At 41.7% G+C, this 20570-nt stretch overlaps 1 protein-coding gene across 3 annotated transcripts in view; it reads left to right on the top strand.

Moving 5' to 3' along the window:
- The window catches only part of GAREM1 (GRB2 associated regulator of MAPK1 subtype 1), a 76966-nt gene that overhangs the window by 24267 nt on the left and 32129 nt on the right, over positions 1–20570 (top strand). The window lies entirely within an intron of this gene.

A 20570-nucleotide genomic window follows, 5' to 3' on the forward strand; every position in this document is an offset into this window, starting at 1 on the left:
GGTTCTTCCATTGTGGCATTCAAGTGCCTTGAAATCTGACTGCCGTGGTGGTGGGGACTACAGCAAGCTCCAGGTGATTGGCTTCTTTATCTTAAGAGCTGCTAGAGGGGAAGAGAAGGAAGTTCTTCCCCAGAACCATCTCCTAGATCTCTCTCTATGTTGGGTCTTAGAATGCATACGCTAAGAAAAACCAACCCCTTAAATCTTTTAAAACTCATAATGTTCAGACTCACTATAACCCTCAAACATAATTTGAGCACAAGCTTGAAGCCATCCCATGGTATCTGGGCTTTCTGCCAGATGGGGGCATGCTCTGTCACAAGGCATCTAGCTCTCTTCCTACTTCTTTGCAATGAAGAGTGCCACCACGGCATCACACTTCAGTGAGATCATTTGTTTAAAGTATTGGTTTTAGGTGAGGGGAACTATTCTGCCTTGTTTACAAAGAAACACGCTACAGTGTGTTGCAATTCCTTCAGACTACAGAGTAGCTGGAACTACTGTTAGGGCATTAACCTTGCCTACAGCTCTTCTTGAAACTCTTTAGGTTTTTTTCAAATTGGTGGGGGAAACCTAGCTATTCTTTAATTTTAAAAAAAACAAAACACAACTCTAAAGAATAAAGCTTACTTCTTTGTGTTGTATGGAGAGTGATAGATGCACAGTGCCTCTGAGTGCAGTGGAAATAACATGATCAGCACATGTCTTAACATGCTGCTTTTCTGAATATTTTCAAAGTTTCCCCCTGTGCAGCTATACTTGGCTAAACTTGAATGCTACTTTGTACACAGATTTGATGAGTGAAGCAGTTGAGCTGCAATGAATCATTGTCGGCTGAGCTAGTTTCTAAAAGGATTGGACTACTACTTTGGGCACACCATGCTATGGTATCTAGATCAAGGGAAGTAATAGTACTACTCTATTCTGCCTTGGTCAGACCATACCTGGAGTACTCTCTAGTTCTAGGCACCACAATTTAAGGAGGATATTGAGAAGTTGGAACATGTGCAGAAGAAGGCAACCAAGATGATCAAGGGTCTGGAAACCAAACCTTAGAGGAACTTTGGAGGGAGTTGGGTATGTTTAGCATGGATAAGAAGAGACAGATATGAGATATGATAGCCATCTTTCTGTTTATCTGTACACCGGTAATCATATCATTAATTCTGATTATTCGTATTTCCCCATGCAACAGAAGCCTGTTACACCAAAATGCAAGCAAGTTAATAAGCTGCCTTGGGTGCCCTATGGGATGACCGTTGCTGAGAGGGGGACGGGGGGTGGGGGGGAGTACAACCCTGCTGATTCTCTTGGATGTCTTGTGGCTTTTGATGTCATCAGCTATATTATCCTTCTGAATGGGCTGTCCAGGCTGGGTGTAGGAGGCTCCACTTGGCAATGGCATCAATCCTAATTGGATATGCTTTGTCCATTCTGGGGAAACTTGTGGAAAACATAATTAAAAATAAAAGTACCAAGCATTTAAGAACAAATCCTGCTGAAGAAGAACTGGCATAGCTTCTGCAAAAATGATAAGCATAGGGGTGATCTACTGGGCATTGTGTAATCTGGACTTTCAAAAAGCTTTTGATAAAGTGACTTGCCAAAGACTGCTGAGTAAGCTTAGCAGTCATGGGATAAAGACAGATGTTTGTCCACACATGTATTGGTGGGGGGTGTTTTATGGACAGCATGTTAATTTGGGGGGGGGGGGGGTAGGCGGGTGTTTGGCATTCCTAAGCAATAGATTTCCAGGCAGGCTGGAACCTTGAAGCTTTTCTGCTTAGAAAATGCTATAGGGCAGAATGTTAAGTAGGGGGCAAATCTTTCCACCTTGGGGGGGGGGGATGCTGGCTATGGACACAGGAATTTGGTGTTTTATTTCAGCATCATCATGCTTTCACAGCAGATACATATGCATGTATATTGCTTTGGGTCTGAAGCTTCCTAGTGAGAAGAGGAGGGTAATCACTGTGCCAAATGAATAATATTTGGGTCAGGGCAAAAACTTGGCAGGGAGCTAATTGTGTGAGCCAAGGTTGCTTCCTGCAAGGATCACTTAACAGCCAAGCATAAAAGAACAAGAAGGGAGGATCTGTGCATGTGTGGGAGGAAGAGGGAGGAAGAGTGAGACCCAACAGCTGGGCTCCAGCTGGCTAGGATTGTCTTAATCCTGGAAAAAGAAAACCAGCCAAACTTGCTTCTACATTTGTCTGTTTGCTTGCCATAGTGTTTTCAAGCCTTTAACACTGCTATTAAATATAATCCCCTATTATGTAACCTGTAGGTGTCTACCTCTCCATTATCTCTTCCTCCATAGTCATTTCCAACTTTGGGCATAAAATTATAGAACTAGAAATTACCCCCTTGAGGCTACTCTTCCCCTCCCGGCAACCTCCCTTGCCGTTTTCTGGGGGGTGAACTAGGAATATGTGTGCTCTTACATAGTCCCTGCTTTCTTTCAAGTGTTTCCAGGGTGGTCACATTGGAAAATGGAGCAAATGCACCCACTTTTCTGCTCTTCCGTTTCTGGAAAAGTGCTGGAGACCTTCCTTCTATTTGTCCCCTCTACTTCAGAGCCTAGTACATCTGTGTACCCCAGATGTGTCAGAATGCTTTGAACCCAAGACTGCTCCAATTCTTTTTCCCTTTCCTTTTAATAAGTCTGCTCAGTTCCCTTGCCTGCTCCTCACATTTCTACCCATGCATGTTCTTTCGTTCACAAACCCTGAAGTCTCTTCCTGGAATCATTTGTCTTTTCTACTCCTTGTTAACAGACACTCCTTCATAACATTTCCTCCTTTCTGAAGTATGATTCTGACAGCAACCTGAAGGAACAGGTGCAGAGTTTGTTTGGGCAAACTCCTGGATCTAGTTCTGTCATTAGAGGCACCCATTTCCTCAGTGGCTAAGATCAGGATAGTTTGGCTCACACGCACAGGGAACTTCAAGGTTGGATATCTGCAATGTAATCTTTGTGGGGCTACCCTGAAGCTTGATCTGGAAACTGCAGCTGGTGCAGAATGCAGTGGCTACATTGCTAGCTCATTAACTTGCTAGTCTCCTTCTGGGCCAAGTTCAAGATTCTGCTACTCAAATATAAAGTCATGTCATTCATAGATAGATAGATAGGCCAAGTTCAAGATTCTGCTACTCAAATATAAAGTCATGTCATTCATAGATAGATAGATAGACAGACAGACACACAGACAGATGATAGATAGATAGATAGATAGATAGATAGATAGATAGATAGATAGATGATAGATAGATAGATAGATAGATAGATAGATAGATAGATAGATATAGACCTGGTTACTCAAGAGGCTGCCTTATCCTTTACCTCTGTTCACTCTCTGAAGCATGGCCTCCCCTTACAACTTTGTCTTCACTGGGGTTGTTTCCCTGTCTGTAAATTGTTGTAGCAACCCAACTCTCCTCCAGCCATCTTTCGAAATCATTGGTAAAGGAGACCAGATACAGCCCTTGGATCCCAGAAATATTAATTCCACCGGGGAAGGAACTGTTTGAATTGAATGGCTGTTTCAATCTGTAATGGATTTGGGACTCCTGATGCTTTTAAAAGGAAGGCATTGAAAACACCTATGGTGTTGGGTTACGTCATACTGTTCAATGTTTGCTCAGATGTGTATGTGTGCACGCCTTGGTCTAGAGAATACTGGTAGAAAGTGTGGTTGGAATACCTCAGTCAGCAATCCTCCCCATGGAAACCAGAAGCGCTTCATGTCTGGGAGTCAGTGCCAGGCACGTCAGCCTGGCCTATTAAAGCAACTGACATCATAGATTTCTCGGACTGTGACTGAATTGTGGTACTAGGCAGCGGCTGTTGCTGAACTGAGGCTCACTGCTTAGCGGTTCATTGCGAACAAATACCTATTGTGTGCATTACACATAATGTACAATCACTGAAAAGTCATCTATAATGCTAAAGCATTTTCTCTATGCATTGTGGGGGGAGAGGGGGGCTCTCCTTCACTGCAAGAAACCAGAAAAATCGAAGTAGTCTGAAAGCAGACTGGAACAGATGCACTGTTCGTTCTCAATTAACCTGGATTTATTTAAAGTGTCTGAGTACTAATAATCTTCTTGCTAGTATAGCAAAACGCTACCTGCATCGCTCTCTATGTAGTGTGAGAGAGCCTGGGGAAAGTGCATGATCCATTGTCTCTAACAGTTGCAAATAATAGATGGCAGCATAATGTGATTCCGTATGAATCCTAAGCACTTTGGCCTTTTATAAATTAAGATTTATCAAAGAGCCTGCTCTTTCCAGACAAGTGTTGGTGACCCACTGACTATAAAAATGCACCTTGCAACTTAATAGCTTTTCTTTCACACAATTGGCTTCCTGGCCAGACTGAAACCTTAGCAGGAAAAGGATTCTTTTAACATGAAAGCAATTTTGTGAATTTATTAGCAAAATTATTCATCTCTACTGAACTTCTCCTTCTTCTTTTCATTTGATTGATTGATTTTTAAATGCTAACTTGTATTACTTTCCTTCAGGGCAAGGACATCAGCCCTGTGACCTTCCAAAAGTTGTTGGACTACAACTTCCCTCATCCCGAGCAATTGGTCATACTGACTGGGGCTGATAGGAGTTGCAGTCCTGCAACATCTGAAGGATCCACAGGTCCCCCATCGTTGCTGTATACAACAATATCTCTGGCTATGGAATTAAGGGGCTCACATAATTAGTAGGGGGTTGGTTCATATTTGATGAGCTTGATGTGTTCCTGCCCCACTCACCTTTGATTTCTCAGCAGGGCTGCGCTCATGCAGAGGTGCTGATGTACATGGGGACAAAACATGATGCCTACACTCACATTATCACCAGCAACTCTTTACCTCTGTGCTATCCAGGGTTTAGATCCAGAACCTGGCCTGGGAGACCAGGGTTCAAATCCCCCACCCTGTGAAGAAGATCACAAGGGGACTTTGGGCCAGTCACTCTGCCTCAGCATAACCTACCTCACAGGGTTGTTGCAAAGATAAAATGGGATGGGAGAACCACATAACACCACCTTGAGTTCCTTGGAGCAGGAGGTAGTATATAAATGAATGAATGAATGAATGAATGAAATAGCTAGCTGCAAATTCTATAAATGAGTTTGAGATGGATCATGCAGCTAATGGAGGAATGTGCACAATTCATTTCCTTTACTCCTCTTATTGGCAATGTGCCCCTACAGCCGCAGCTTTGGGGCCTAAGTTTCTGTGGGTGTAGCTTACTCCTTCTAAAAAAAGTTAAACCACTCGTTCTACTACTGATCCACTGCTATCTATCAAGTTTCTTTAAACTAGACATTGGATACATTTTTCGTTTGCAGTCTTAGACCAGTTTACTCCTGAAAGTAATTTGTCTCCATCTGCTTGGAAAAGCTACATGTGTTTTACATAAACGAACTATTGGAGATTTTTCTTTTAAGGTTCTCCTTTTGTGGTGTGATTTGGTTTCATTGCTCTGATTCCCTTCAGTTTTACACAAGTGCTATGACAAGTCAAAAGGGACAGCACAGTTTGTATCCTAAAGCGACACACAGAAAATTGCTTACTGGAGAATGTAGACTATTCCAAGTAAGAGTGAGCTAATATTGGGAAGGGATGATGATGATTTTAAATGCATCACTGACACCATGATAAATGTTTTCAGCTCGTATGGGTTAAGCAGCATTTGCTTAAAATAAACTCCTGAGCAGCTAGAGGAACTCTAGCATTCTTTTGCTTCTGAGCCTACCCTTGTGACTTGTAAAATAGAATGGCATGTTTCTCCACCAAACTGCTGCGACCATCTAATTCTGTATAAGCTTCAGGGATATTGCATTCCTTCTTGCTCTTGGTTTCAGTATCAAAGAAACACCAAATGTAATAACTTGAATTATAAGAGTTCTATTTCTATTTGCAAAAAAAAATGAAATAAAATATGGATGCAAGGGGCAAAAGATAGTGTATGAAGGTCAGGGAAATTGGAGAGGTACCAGTGACTCGATGAGCAACACAAACAGAAATAGGAGTTTTGAAAATAGAAATTTTTTTTGTAGTTCTCATTTCATATTATATTTCATGGACCTGAAGTCAGGTGACTATATGACTGCTGGCAACCCCTGTCTTTCTGGCAATTCCCCCCTCCCTTCAAAATATGAGTGCACATAATGTTGTTGTTCTTATTGGACACTGCTGGTGAAGTTCCAGCACCTGATAGCCACACCTGGTTAGGCCCTAAGGGTCTATTTCCCCTGTATTTCTACTATGGTACCCACCATGTCATTTCTGTAATGTTTAACTGCGTTTGAAAAAGCCCATCAAATGCATGTAAAGGAACAACCATTGTGCTGTTCAGGTGTGCTTCTTAGGTGCCATTGGATTCCTTAATGTTTTTCAGACATTACAAAAAAGACACAATCGGACTCCAATGAAAATATTGAGGTATTGTCATGGACTGGTTGGATACAGAGGAATGGTGGAAGGAACCAGCCTGGGCACCCCCAAGGGAAGAAGGCTCAGAGCCCGGAGATTGGTGGTGGGACTACAATGAGCGGTCAGAGGGAGAAGACTGAGGGGGAGGAGGTGTTGGAAGCTGAAGAGGTAACATGGCTTGGTGAGGAGGGAGAGTCTGTGGCAGGGAGTAGTCTTGAATCAGAAATAGAAGTGAAACCAAGAAAGTGGGATGTGGGAGGCCAAGAGACAGAGATCATTAAAGTGGGTGAAGAAGCACAAGTGTCCCCCTCTCCTGCTTCAACAAGATCTCCCTCCCCCCTGGTCTCCCCAGGACCAAAAGAGGCATGAAGTGGGAGGAGCAGAGACAGACCCACAGATGCAGTCTCAGATTGCTTGAGGAAAAACTCACTTAGGCCTTCAGTCTCCGCAGTTGCCTTGGAGGGACAAGGCCTACTGAAGAAGAGTTTCTGTACTCATTCGGCCTGGCACTCCTGTGTGGATCCTATTTCTTCTAATAAATAGTTAACTTCACTTACTTAGTGTGATTTGCTGCTGTCTCGCTCCTGACAGGATCTACCCTTTTCAGCCGTGCAGCCCTCAAATGTAACCTTAAGGTTTAGAAAACAGCAGAGGAAATTTTATATAAGTGTTCCAAATTGGATCAGTGAGAAACTCTTGCAGAGGAATGTGCTCAGTGGTCTGTAATGAAAAAGATTTATAATTAAAATAATTGCCTTATTTCTCATGTATTAATTTTTTCTATGTTAAGCTGCACCTTCAGACTCTTTTGGTGCTGCTCCTGGTAATTAGCAAGGGGCATTCATGGAGGTAACGCCCATATTCTAGTAATTGTTCTATTCCTATATATAGCAAAGTATCTCTTAAACTGCTGATCCCATGTTTAAATGGTTCGGATATTTATTTCTCTTTGACTGTGACCCCAGTGGAATACCATGTTCCTGTTGCAGAGAGCTTCATACAAATGTGCCTTTTCAGAGTGAAGGATACTTCCGAGAACTTGCTATAGTAGACAATACCTTAGGCTGCCCGAGTTATATCTCTGATGCTCTATCTTGTCATATTTGTTTGAGTAACGGTGAATCCTTAATGGATCGTCTTAAGTGGCTAATGTCAGGAAGGTTAGTCTTCTAACTTTTAACAAGAGAAGCATAATGCAATTTCAAAATGAAAGCTTTACTCATACAACATATCAATGCTCTTTGTTCAGTTAGTAATTTTAAACTATATACAATATAATTTCCTTGACTTTAAAAGCAAATTTTGGCTTAATCTTTATATTCATTTATCTTGCACTTCTCATCTTTGAAAAATTAAAATGCAATCCCCCCCCCATCAGCTGACTATCAAAAGCAGTGAAGTGCTTGCTCATAAAAATTTGAATGGGAAAGTTTCCCAGAAAATGTTCTGTTGCTGTGAATTGGTGGATATAAGATTGGGCTTGCTTGCTTTTTAATTTTGTTTACATAGTGAAGTATGCGGTGTGAATTTTATGTGCCATATGAATACATGAATCATTACATGGTGGAACTAATTATTTGTTCTAAGTTAAATTATTTGTCCTATGGTTAAGTTGGGATACTTTTTAAAAGGGTTCAGAATGCTCTTTTGTTTCTATACATTGCACAATCTGTGTTTAGCATGTCTTATAAACATCCAGTGCCATGAAACCTTTTGTTCATGTTTTAGATTGGGGGGGGGGTAATTTTGTGTTTGTTGTTTTGTTATTAACCAACCCAGAAATAGAGGCATTAAGTCACCATGAAAAGTTCTCCATGGGTATGGTTTTGGGGGATGAATGGAAAGGGGAAGCGATAGCTTGGAGCACTGCTGAGCCCAAATTTAAACTTGTTAAGAAGCCTAATTTTAAACATGTGATTAGCAGAGGCTGAAGAGATTTAGAAGTTGGCAAGCAATCAAAGTAGAAAAAGTACTAGAAGTTTCGTTTTTTAAATTTTGATGTACAGATGAGGTAATACAGCCCCACAATTAAGTGTGGGGAGGGGAGAGCACCAGCTGTGGAATGCTAATGTGGGACATGTAACTTGGAAAATGATCAAAAATACTGAAAACAAGTGAATGTTGTATTGTGATGGTCAAAATGTATTCACTTAACATTTAGTATTAAGCATGTATAATATAGTGCCCAATCCTATACATCTGTTTTTTCTCTGAAGTGAGGACTGGATGATCCTTGTGGTCCCTTCCAGCTCTACAGTTCTATATGTCCAATAAAGCTTCCTCCCAAGTAACTGTACATAGGAATGTGCCATTCCCTTAAATAAGGGTAGAGCAGTAGATTTTCCTGGCTCAGAAAAGTGACTTAATGCCTCTATTTCAAAATCCAGCCCGAATTAGTTGTACATGAGGTTGAATTCTGAGGTCCTGTTTCATGGTGTTTTACTTTGACATCAAAATATTTCTTTAGGGATTGAACTTATTTCTCTAAAATATTTGTGCTCAGAATGGCTCTCAAAAGCAAAAAATTAAATGTTGCTGCCTTAATTTTTATCAATTTTTCATTTCCCAGTACAGTCATACCTTGTTCTGCATCCTCCTCCGTGAACGTCCACGGCAAATCTGGAAGTACTCGTTACTTCCAGGTTTGCCACTTGTGCATGCACAGAAGTGCTAAATCGCATGTACACAGATGTGCGTCATTTTCGGGTTCCACTGTAGTTGGAGAGCAGCAATAAGAAAAGGCTATGTTGCTCTCATGTCTTGCTTGTGGGGCTGCCCGCAAGCTGGACTAAATAAGGCCCTCAGTCTGATCCAGCTGAGATCCTCTTACAATTCTATGATGAAGAGACTAATATAGAAGAGACTAATATAGTGCACTACTGTTCTAGTGCATACCTAGAACAGTAGCGAATCACGATCAAGAAGATACCCCTCCTCTTAGCTATACAAGGCCTTTCCAACCATGTGGTGCTTAGCAGTTTTGTCTAAAGGGTGTCTAAAAATCAGCAAGCAGAGGTGGGGTCATCACTGAGAGGGTCCTGCTCTGTACTGTTGCTGATCTGGGAACCTTCTATAGGAGAGATCATTATTGAAAATGACCTCCCATGTGGACCTACACAGGAAGAGGTACACTTGCCAAATGCAGCTTAGTGGCTTTGTAATGGCAGGTAGAAGGAGGCCAAAACAGGGAATATGTGGTGTTTAAGAGAGGCTTAGGTTTACTCCCCCGTATCCCTTCCCTTCATTCCTTGACATGCTGCTGTCACCAGATTTCCTCTCCAATTACCTCAAGGGTAACTTGGTGAAAATTGGTTGCAGTAAGCTCCTTTTCTTGTAATATACAGTGGTGCCTCGCAAGACGAAATTAATCCGTTCCGTGAGGCTCTTCCTATAGTGGTTTTTTCGTCTTGCGAAGCAAGCCCATTGACAGCTTAGCGGATTAGCGCTATTAGCGGTTTAGCGGCTTTTAGCGGATCAGCTGATAAGCGGCTTAGGGCTTAGGAAAAGGGGGGGGAAAGGGGAAAAACCCCGCAGGAACGCAAGACATTTTCGTCTTGCGAAGCAAGCCCATAGGGAAATTCGTTTTGCGAAGCGCCTCCAAAACGGAAAACCCTTTCGTCTAGCGGGTTTTCCGTCTTGCGAGGCATTCGTCTTGCGGGGCACCACTGTAGTTTCGAGTCTTTGTTCCCCAGAATTCTTCACCAGACAATATGTTATCCACAGCAGGAAATAGTAGGATGAATAAAAATAAGGCTAGATGTTGAAGCCATGAAGTCACCCTATAGGCTCCACTTAAGGATACCATTGCTCTGAAATTTTTTGCTGCAACAAGGGTGGAATTGAATGACATAACCCACATTGTATTGAACTATTATTCAGATAAGATAGTGTTCTGCCTTTTCAGAATAAAAACTTTTTGCCTCTTACCTCATTAAGTTCTGGTTCTTATCCTTCCCCTCTTTTTTGAAATCCTTTAGTCATTGTTGGAAGCAAAACAGACAGCTCAGCCAGTTCTCAGTACATTTTGCAAAATAGGGTTGAGTTCAGCCACAAATCACCAACATTTCTTTATTTCATTAAAAAAAAAAGTGTGTGTCCTGTTTGCTCTTCAATGTTTCTATTGCCAGGGTACCTTGCAGACTCCTTGGGGAGAAAGGGCAGGACATAAATCCAATAAATAAAATAATAAAAGAAGGGTAATGTTAAAAACTGCAGATAAACTAAACACCGAAACAGTAAAGGTTATGAAAGCACACAAAGTCAAGTTAAAAACCAATGCAGATAAATTAAAAAGTTTGGGAGAATAAGCAGGTTTTGACCTGGTGCCAAAAATATAGTAAATTAGGCGCCCGGTAAGAGGAATCATTTGTTACTACCCCTCTCCTCTTCCCACCCACCTAACCTAGAAGGTGTTAACAGACAGCGAAGAACCTCCAGAGATATTTTCAATATACAGACAGACTCAGGTAGAAGAAAATGGAAGAATTTAATGCCAAGGAGGCTGATAGCCAACCACCATGGTACTTTTCTTGTATTTTTTGGGGGGCAGGGGGTTACATGTAGCTCTACAAGGTACTTTAGGAACTGAAGTTAAGGTTTGCTGTCTGAAAAGCTACATAGTTGAAACAGGTATGTTTGGTAGGTATGAAAACCTTACAGTACCGTTATTCCAAGGTATTCCGTACAGGTGTAAGTGGGCTCATGTGCTTTCAAACTCTTAATGCAATCCATTAGTTACATCCTGCTTTTTAGTATGCCCAAAACTGCAGCCAAGCATCTACACCTGCCAAGTATAGCAGGCTTATTTCCCTATGCACAACTTATGTTCCACCACACAGAGGGTGGGCAAGTATTTGTGCTCCCCCTTCCCCCACTCCTTTGGAATGGCTTTAATTCAACATTTCCAGATTGATGATGATCCATATTCCCACCTCCTCCAGAGTTTTCTCGAAGCCATCACTTTAATCAGTTTTAATTATAAGGATGTTCCTCCTCTTCTCCTCACCCTTAATTGTCTGCTGTTCCCTTGCTTTTTATTTTTAATTTGTGCAGTTTCACTTCAGCAAAATGGTGCAAACAGTAGTAAGTATCCAAAGAATCAGACTTACTTAGGATAGCAGCCTTCTGCTGCTGCCTATTTGTGGCTGTAGAACAGGTGTGGAGAACCTGTGACCCATGGACCAAATTTGGTTCTCCAGGCTGTTTCAGCCAAACCACACCTGCCTGCCCTACACCTGATGTCATATGATATCAAGTATGGAACCAACAAGACTGAAGTTCAGCTGAAAGGGGCTTTACAGACAGTGTATGTTGGCAGTGCCTGAAAAGCCTCTTCTGCAGCACTTCCCATTGACAGATGTCAATTATCTGGTATCACTATCACATCAGATGATTCACTTCTTGGCCCCATGGAAATGTGGAGTGCGGGGAGATTAAAAAATCTGGTTTGGAGGTAGGAAACAATTTCAGCTCATCATTACTCGCCACCTGCTGTGGGGAAGCAATTTGGTGCATCAAGCCAGTTTCTTATCTCTCCCCACCCACCCTGGCCACTAACTGAATTATACTGCTATTCTCAGGAGCAGCATCAGAGGGAGGCCTCAAGTAAATGTATGTGTTTGGGGCAGGCGTAATCTCATGGCAGTCACTGGGCGAGGGAGCGGTGTTGGTCATCAGGGCCACTGTTGGGCCAAGTTAGGAGGTGAAGTCACTAGCAGAGAGATGCTGCAGGCCAGAATCCTGCTAGCAACAGCCAACCCACCTAGTGCTTAGCTCTCCAGCTTTAGAAGAAAGACAAAGGTCCTTACTACTTCCTAACCATAGGCTCCCTCAATTTAGTTAATTGGGCAAAAGCCACCAGGAGGAGCAACAGGAAGCAAGTAGTTAGACCACAGGCACCAGGATCAGGCTTGAATTAAAGAGATTATTTCCCTGAAATTGCACTTTGCCGGGCTGCACTAGTCATAAAAGACACGGTTCATCTGAGGACACTTTAGGGCATTCGCTTTTAAGATGTAATGATAAAAACAGTTGCGCTAAACATATTCCAAAGAAATTAATCAATGTGGACTTCTCCCTTCTCCATAGAAAGAAATGTCTGACATGTGATTGCCAGGCTTCCTTCAGTGTTAAGCCAGTAAAATAATATGCCATTAATTAGAGGCAGTTTCAGTATGTTATTTAGCTGAATTTTGACTGTTTCTTCTGCTCTCTTTCCTGTAGTGATTTAGATCGATTGGTTGTGTTAGTGAGAATCGGTCTTTAAAATCGATTAAGTTCTGGTCTCTGTGAAAAAGATTCTTATCTGGCACCTTTCAAAGGAAATGTACTCAACAAAAAGTTTCCTTGTTCATGACTTCTGAAATAGATCTTTTCAGAGGAACATTAAGTCCTGTGATTCCAGCTTAAGCCAAAACTTTGCAGGTTAAGGGTGAATCTACTATTTTTTATGTTTTCTGGGGAAAGCACCCCATTTGCAAAGCATCCAGAAGGGGGGCTTACAGCACAGTCCAAACCCAAGATCTGCCAGGAGGAGTGAGTTTGGAATAGGTGGATTTTGGGCTTTCCCACTTGAGCCAGGGCTTCATTGGTGTAATACTTCCTTCATCCCTGCTCAACTTGGATGAACCCTGGGCTATGCTAACTCTGCGGGCGAAATTGACATAAGTTTTTAAAAAGGGGTATTCCAGGGATGTGGCAGGGGGGGGGATGGGGAAAGGAGAGGCTTACACCTATTCAGGTTGCTTTTAGCTCAGTCACGTGACCTGGCAAACTGGTGGAACTTGTGCAGACAAAAGGACTGGTGCAAGGCAAACTCTGTTTTAAAAGCTTGGCTCCCCTCAGGCATGCTCAGCCAGCAGAAGCTCCACTCCTAAAAGGAGTTTGGAATATGAGTAACTTATGCTGGCTTAATTTAAGATGATGTGAATTCTGATGGCTTCCTATCTGTAGGACTGCTCTGCCCCACATTGAAATTGGGTCATTCATGTTTTTGTCATTTTTTTAATTACCAGACTTCCCCCAGAAAGGTTAGATCTGAATTAAGGGGAGGAAAAGAATTGAACTGGCCTTTTTGATGCCAACAATGCTGCATGAATATTGTGAAACAGTTCGTGATGAGAACCCATCCCACAATAAGCAGCTGTCTAGAAGCAAACTGTCTGTGTTTGCTTTCTGTATTAAAAAAGGCCTGCTTGGGGCTGTAGGAAATATCAGCACCACATTCTAACCAACTGAGCTATCCAGGTTCTATACTACTTCACAACTGGAATTCCTTTTTAAACAAACTAACAAAGTCATCACCTGATTTTCCAAGTTTCCAAAAGCTAGATTTTTAAAAATATATTGGTTTGAATTAGTTTTCAAAATTATTGAAATAATATCTAGCCACCTGGCTGTAATAAACTCAGTGTCTACAGTGGTACCTCGGGTTACATACGCTTCAGGTTACATACGCTTCAGGTTACAGACTCCGTTAACCCAGAAATAGTACCTCGGGTTAAGAACTTTGCTTCAGGATGAGAACAGAAATCGTGCTCCGGCGGCAGCAGGAGATCCTATTAGCTAAAGTGGTGCTTCAGGTTAAGAACAGTTTCAGGTTAAGAACCGACCTCCGGAACAAATTAAGTACTTAACCTGAGGTACCACTGTACTTGCTTCAGTTAATGAGAATCTGAGACAAAGGCAATATTGGAGCACACACACACCACTGGTCAAACACCTAATATAGCAGAGCATGTTGCCGAGGAATGTTTGGCCTTTATGCGGGGGCAGAGGGAGGCAAATTTCAGAGATTAATGAAAGGTGAGATATGGCAAGCCTATTATTTACTATTCCCAGTCCATGCCTGAAATTCTGTGGTCTGATTAAACAATGAATTGCTACTGTTCAAGGAATGGAAGTCTTTCCTTTTGAGAAGTTAGCATTGCATGAGTTTTATTCTGAGAATTGTGCCACGTCTTCTGCCAGAGAGCACTGGAAAGGTAACATCTCCTGCCTGTGTATTCCTTCAGCTAGCATCTATCCACTGACACCATCCCTAGCTGACTGTGGCAGCAGTTGTGCTGCTGTCTAGCACCTGCCCATTCAAGAAAGAGATCAAAGTGCTGCAGATGCAATGCACTTGCATTCTGAGCATGCATAGGTTGTAGCCATGGCTGGGGAAATGGATCAGTGGGTAATGGGTGGAGCCAATCCATCTGCTGGCAGACAAATTTTTTTTTTTTTTTTTATAAAATTTTTATTGGTTTTACAGAATACAGAAATACAAAGAGAAACAAACAAAGACAGAAAAAGAAAAAAGTAGATGTTTCAAATTTCCATATTCCCTTTATCTGGACTTCCCCACATCTTCCAGACTCTGCATTATTTATAGTACAAACTTCAGCAATTTATTATCTTGTTTCATGACTTATTGTATCTTTCAATTTATCATGTTTCCAAATTCAAAATATTGTATCCCAATTCTTATATATCCTATTTAAAACACAATAAAACTTATTTCATTGTTCCACCTTTAGCTTTTTGTACCTTAGTTTTCATTTCATCTAATTACAATTGCTGGGGCTGGTGTTTCCTAAAAAATGCATTTTCTTAACATTCATACAACTTACAATGTTTTTGCAAATAGTCCTTGAATTTTTTCCAGTCTCCCAAATCTTCTTCTTCTCCCAAATCTCGGATTCTGCCAGTCATTTCAGCCAGTTACATATAGTCCATCAACTGCGTCTGCCATTCCTCCAGTGTGGGTAAATCTTGTGTCTTCCAATACTTCGCAATGAGAATTCTTGCTGCTGTAGTAGCATACATAAAAAAAGTTCTGTCCTTCTTTAACACACTCTGGTCTACAATGCCCAGAAGGAAGGCCTCCGGTTTCTTAGGTAAGGTATATCTGAATACCTTTTTTAACTCATTATGAATCATCTCCCAGAAGGCCTTCACTTTCGGGCATGTCCACCAGAGGTGAAAGAATGTCCCTTCCGCCTCCTTACACTTCCAACATTTGTTGTCAGACAAGTGATATATCTTAGCAAGCTTGACTGGGGTCATGTACCACCGGTATATCATTTTCATAATATTTTCCTTCAGGGCACTACATGCCGTGAATTTCATTCCGGTGTTCCATAACCTTTCCCAGTCTTCAAACATAATGTTGTACCCAATATCCTGTGCCCATTTTATCATGGCGGATTTGACTGTCTCATCCTGAGTATTCCATTTGAGCAGCAAGTTATACATTCTCGAAAGTAGTTTATTTTTTGGCTCTAACAATTCTGTCTCTAGTTTCGATTTTTCCACCTGGAATCCCACCTTCTTGTCCACTTTAAAAACCTCCTGAATTTGTGCATAGTGCAACCAATCTCGCACCTTGTTTTTTAATTTTTCCAAGCTCTGAAACCTCCAATTGTCTCCAATTTTTTCAATTATTTCCCAATATTTAGGCTAATAGGCCTCCATATTAAGCCTCTTACGTGCTTTGGCCTCCACCGGTGAAAGCCACCTCGGGGTCTTACTCTCCAGTAAGTCTTTATATTTTGTCCAGACCATCAAAATTGCTCTTCTGACAATATGGTTTTTAAACAGTTTGTGCACTTTAACCTTGTCATACCACAAATATGCATGCCACCCAAAAGCATTATCAAACCCCTCCAGATCTAGGACATCAGTGTTCTCCAATAAGATCCAATCTTTCAACCAGCAGAAGGCTGCAGATTCATAATATAACCACAAGTCTGGCAGGGCAAATCCCCCTCTTTCTTTCACATCAGTTAGTATTTTAAACTTTATTCGGGGCTTTTTGCCCTGCCAAACAAACTTAGAAATATCCTTCTGCCACTTTCCAAAACATTCCACCTTGTCCACGATCTGAAGGGCCTGAAACAAAAATAACATTTTTGGCAATACATTCATCTTTATAGCTGCTATTCGACCCAACAAGGAAAGTTTCAATCTTGACCATATTTCCAAATCTCTTTTAATCTCTGACCAACATTTCTCATAGTTATCTTTAAACAGATTCAAATTTTTGGAGGTCAGATACACCCCTAGGTATTTTACTTTTTAAACCACATTTAATTCTGTTTCTTTCAGAAATTCATCTGTTTCTGTAATTGTCAAATTTTTTGCTAAAACCTTGGTTTTTTGCTTATTCAGCTTAAATCCCGCCACCCGACCAAAGTCAGAAATTAGTTCTAACACTCTTTTAGTACTAGAGACTGGCTCCTGTAATGTTAATACCAAGTCATCTGCAAATGCCTTCAATTTATATTGTTTCACTCCGACCTCAATTCCTTGTACAGACCTGTCCTTTCTAATCATATGCAATAACACCTCCAGGACTGAAATAAACAGACTGGCAGACAAATAGAGGAGAGTGGCCACAGGGGGCCCTCTTTGTTTTCCACATCTAATACTATGCTTTACCCAACATAGTACAGCATAGTACTGCATGGCACCAATGGGAAAGGTGGGTGCTGGGTGTTACACTTTTCACTCTGCATCTTCAGCAATGATACTGTACTTGCTTAGCGGAAGAAGAGTTCACAATTTGAAAAGGGAAGTTTAGGGTGGGATGAATGAGCATAAGCTGTTTCATTGTTTTCATGAAGGTTGTTTTGAGCGCTAGCTGTATACTTTTTATGGAAAAGTATTCGTGCTTTTCATCAAGTACTCCTGATGACGCTTTTGACGGGGCAGGGGGAAATTCACAACCCTAAGCTGCAACCCTAAGCTTGTGTAAAAGGCCAACTAAATCATGTGTTTTATTTATGAATATAAATACAGTATGCTTAGTTTATGTGTTTAGGATTGGAATGCAGTTCTGTCATACTGATCCCCATGTATATAACTGCCCAGTGATTGTACCAAAAACATCCCCATGGGCGCCACAGTGTGGAAGGCAAGTGGAAACTTTGCGATTAGTTACAGGTTTTCCCCCTGTGCATTTTAGAATAGCAGGATCAAGAAAGGTACTTATCTTAATGCTTCCCAGAAACCTTTTGTGCTCCCCCTACTATTTTCTAAAATCTATTGTATAGAGATCATAATACAAGCTGCAGTGGGCAAAATATAGGCTTTCCACAGAGTGCTATATTAGCCCGAGTTCATATCTCATAACCTAAGACGGCTACTCTGTCTTGGTTAACTGTGTGTTCATTCAAGAAGAAACGCTTCGGGAATTGGCAGTATACACGACCGTACTAAAAGCCTACAGCTTAAAGCTCACAGGTGACAAATCTCTGGGAAATGAAATTCTGGTTCTCTTGATAAGTTCACAGCACATGATTTCTAGCATGCTTGAATAATTCCTGACCGTGACACAGCTGCTTCGCGGCCCACCTGAATATGTCATTCTGAACTCCTTTGTCAAGTAATTTCCACTCTGTCTGGCACTAGATGAACAAATATCTCACGCTGCCACAATTCTATTTGGGTTGAGAAGAGTTGAAATTTATATAATATTCTTTTCCCCCTGATCTAGAGCACAGCAAGTGTCACCAAAGCTACTGCTCTGTGTGTACTTGGGAGCAAGTCTAGTTGAAACAGGTGACTGAATTTGAATCACGTTTGTATATAATCAGGACAGATTTCTTTGGAATCAGTGGGACTTGTTTTCACTTAAAATATTTTGGATTGGAGTATTTGCATCTTACGGGTCTTATTTTTAATTTGATGGGATAAATTTAAGGCAAAAATAATCAGACATACATTTAAAAATACATTATTTAGAAGGCACCTAACATTTCTTAGTGCCGTGCAAAAGGTTTGTAACCTAAGGATAAAGACAAGGCACATTGGTGAGGAAGGGAGAAAGAAAGTAAAAGGGGAGAATGGTATTAGCCAGGTGAACTGATGTGTTCTAAGGAGGCACCTAAAAAGGGCAGTCTAGTGATAAGGAACTGCAAGGGGAAAGGGGTGTAGGTAAGGAATAGAGAGGTTGTGTTTTATATAAGCATTTATTCATTTTTATTAGTTCCATATCTTGCCCTTCCTTCCAAAGGGATCCCCAAACAGCTAACAACAGAAAATAATACAAATGATAAAGCATCAGTCAAAACCTACTATAAATGACAACAGTTAATATCTTCCATCAATGCAATTGACACCTTCTTCAGTTATGCCCCCCCCCCGGGCCTGGTAAATATAGGTACATTTTAACATGCTGCCTAAATGTAGCTTAGGTGGGGGACTGCCTGATTTTCACCTTGGTGGGAGTTGTATAAGCAGGGCACCACCACCAAGAATGCCCTACCCCTTCCTGATCCTGCTGATGGGGCCACCCAGGGCCTCTCTCTCTCAATTGTAAAGTCTGGGTCAGAAAGTACAGGGCCAGGTGCTCCTTCAAATACTTTGGTTACTGCCTTTTATTCTTTGCTGAATTAGTTGTGTTGTGGTTCCGTTTGAGTCCTTGGATTCTGACCAGGAGTGGGAGGCACCAGAGTATAAGGAGGAGAGGGGAGGGGGATGAGACTATGCAGCAACATCCAGCAATCTCTCCCAGGGACAGGTGGCACATCAAGGGAAGTGGGGAGGCACATTTCTCGGGTTTTCTGCCTCTCCTTAATAGTTTGATGGGAGAACTTGTTGGAACAACGTTACAGTTCCCATGCAGTCTTGGACCTCTTGCTGTAATCTTGAACTCTTGAGCCTTGGCCTTGGCCCTTGGACTGGATTGTTGTTGCTGTTCCTCTGCACTGTGAGAGCACCTGGACTCAATTCTACCCTTTCCTAGTTGCTGGGTTTGTACTGTTGGACTGATATAATAAAAGTTTACTTCCTTACTTAGAAGAAAACTCCTCGGTTGCCTGGTTTTGGATAGGAACCAGAGCAGGTTCTAGTTTACACTTCTCTTAATATGCCTTTTCTGTATTTCATTCCTGTCAGTTTCTTGACTTTTATACAGAATCTTGGAATCTTAATGTTTTCATTTGAGTAAAAGAACCCAACATACATAATAACCTAGTTTCTTGTCTGCGTTTCTGGAATGAGAGCTTAAGCTGTGTCCCTCTGTCTCTGAAATGAGGGCAATGAGCTCGGAATCAGGAATGTTGTGGAGCATGGTAATCTTGTAAGATGGAAAATGCTTGAGGAAAAATCTGTTTAATCAGAGTGCCAATGCATGAAACAAACTGAAGTTTTGCATGGTCTATAGATTATGTGGTACTAATTTCACATGTGGCTAAAAGGCAGAAAGGATGAATCAACCAAAGTAATTCTTGACATCTTAGCATTAATGGATTTTCACTTCATTAAAATGCATATGTGTGCAGAGAGAAAATAAGGCAGTAAATTTGAGAATGAGTGCAAGTGCATTTTGTATTGACTACAGTTAAAAAGACACCACCCAGCATTTGAACCCTTGCGTTTCAGCTCTCCTTGAAATAAGTAATTGATTCTGTAGAGGAATGCGAGTTGCAGTTTAATTTCCCTAATCAGTACCACAGCACTGCTAAGTAGCTGCAATGCAGTTAGCAGAGAAGTAGGTTAACTACACCTCTGGTCTAGTATGGTAGGCAATCTGGTTCAAGAGTAGCTTAGCACATCATCTGTGTTTTTCCTCTCCACACAGGCACTCATGAGAGCACTTCTAGAGGAAAAGTCGCATCTGAACACATATGAGAAGCGGGTGGCTCTGTGGGTTAAACCACAGAGCCTAGGACTTGCCGATCAGAAGGTTGGCGGTTCGAATCGCTGCGACGGGGTGAGCACCCGTTGCTCAGTCCCTGCTCCTGCCAACCTAGCAGTTCAAAAGCACGTCAAAGTGCAAGTAGATAAATAGGTACTGCTCCGGTGGGAAGGTGTTTCCTTGCACTGCTCTGGTTCGCCAGAAGTGGCTTAGTCATGCTGGCCACATGACCCGGAAGCTGTACGCCGGCTCCCTCGGCCAATAAAGTGAGATGAGCGCCGCAACCCCAGAGTCGGCCACGACTGGACCTAATGGTCAGGGGTCCCTTTACCTTAGGTTAACTACACCTCTGGTCTAGTATGGTAGGCAGTTTGGTTCAAGAGTAGTTTAGCACGTCATCTGTGTTTTTCCTCTCCACACACATGAGAAGCAGTTCTTAGGTTTAACTTTTCTGAATATTTTGAATATTATAAATGCTTTGTGGAGCAACTGCAGGTATTTCTTGATG

Source organism: Podarcis erhardii (assembly GCF_964252035.2).
Source record: "Podarcis erhardii genome assembly, chromosome: 8".
In the NCBI taxonomy this organism is placed as follows: Eukaryota; Metazoa; Chordata; class Lepidosauria; order Squamata; family Lacertidae; genus Podarcis; species Podarcis erhardii.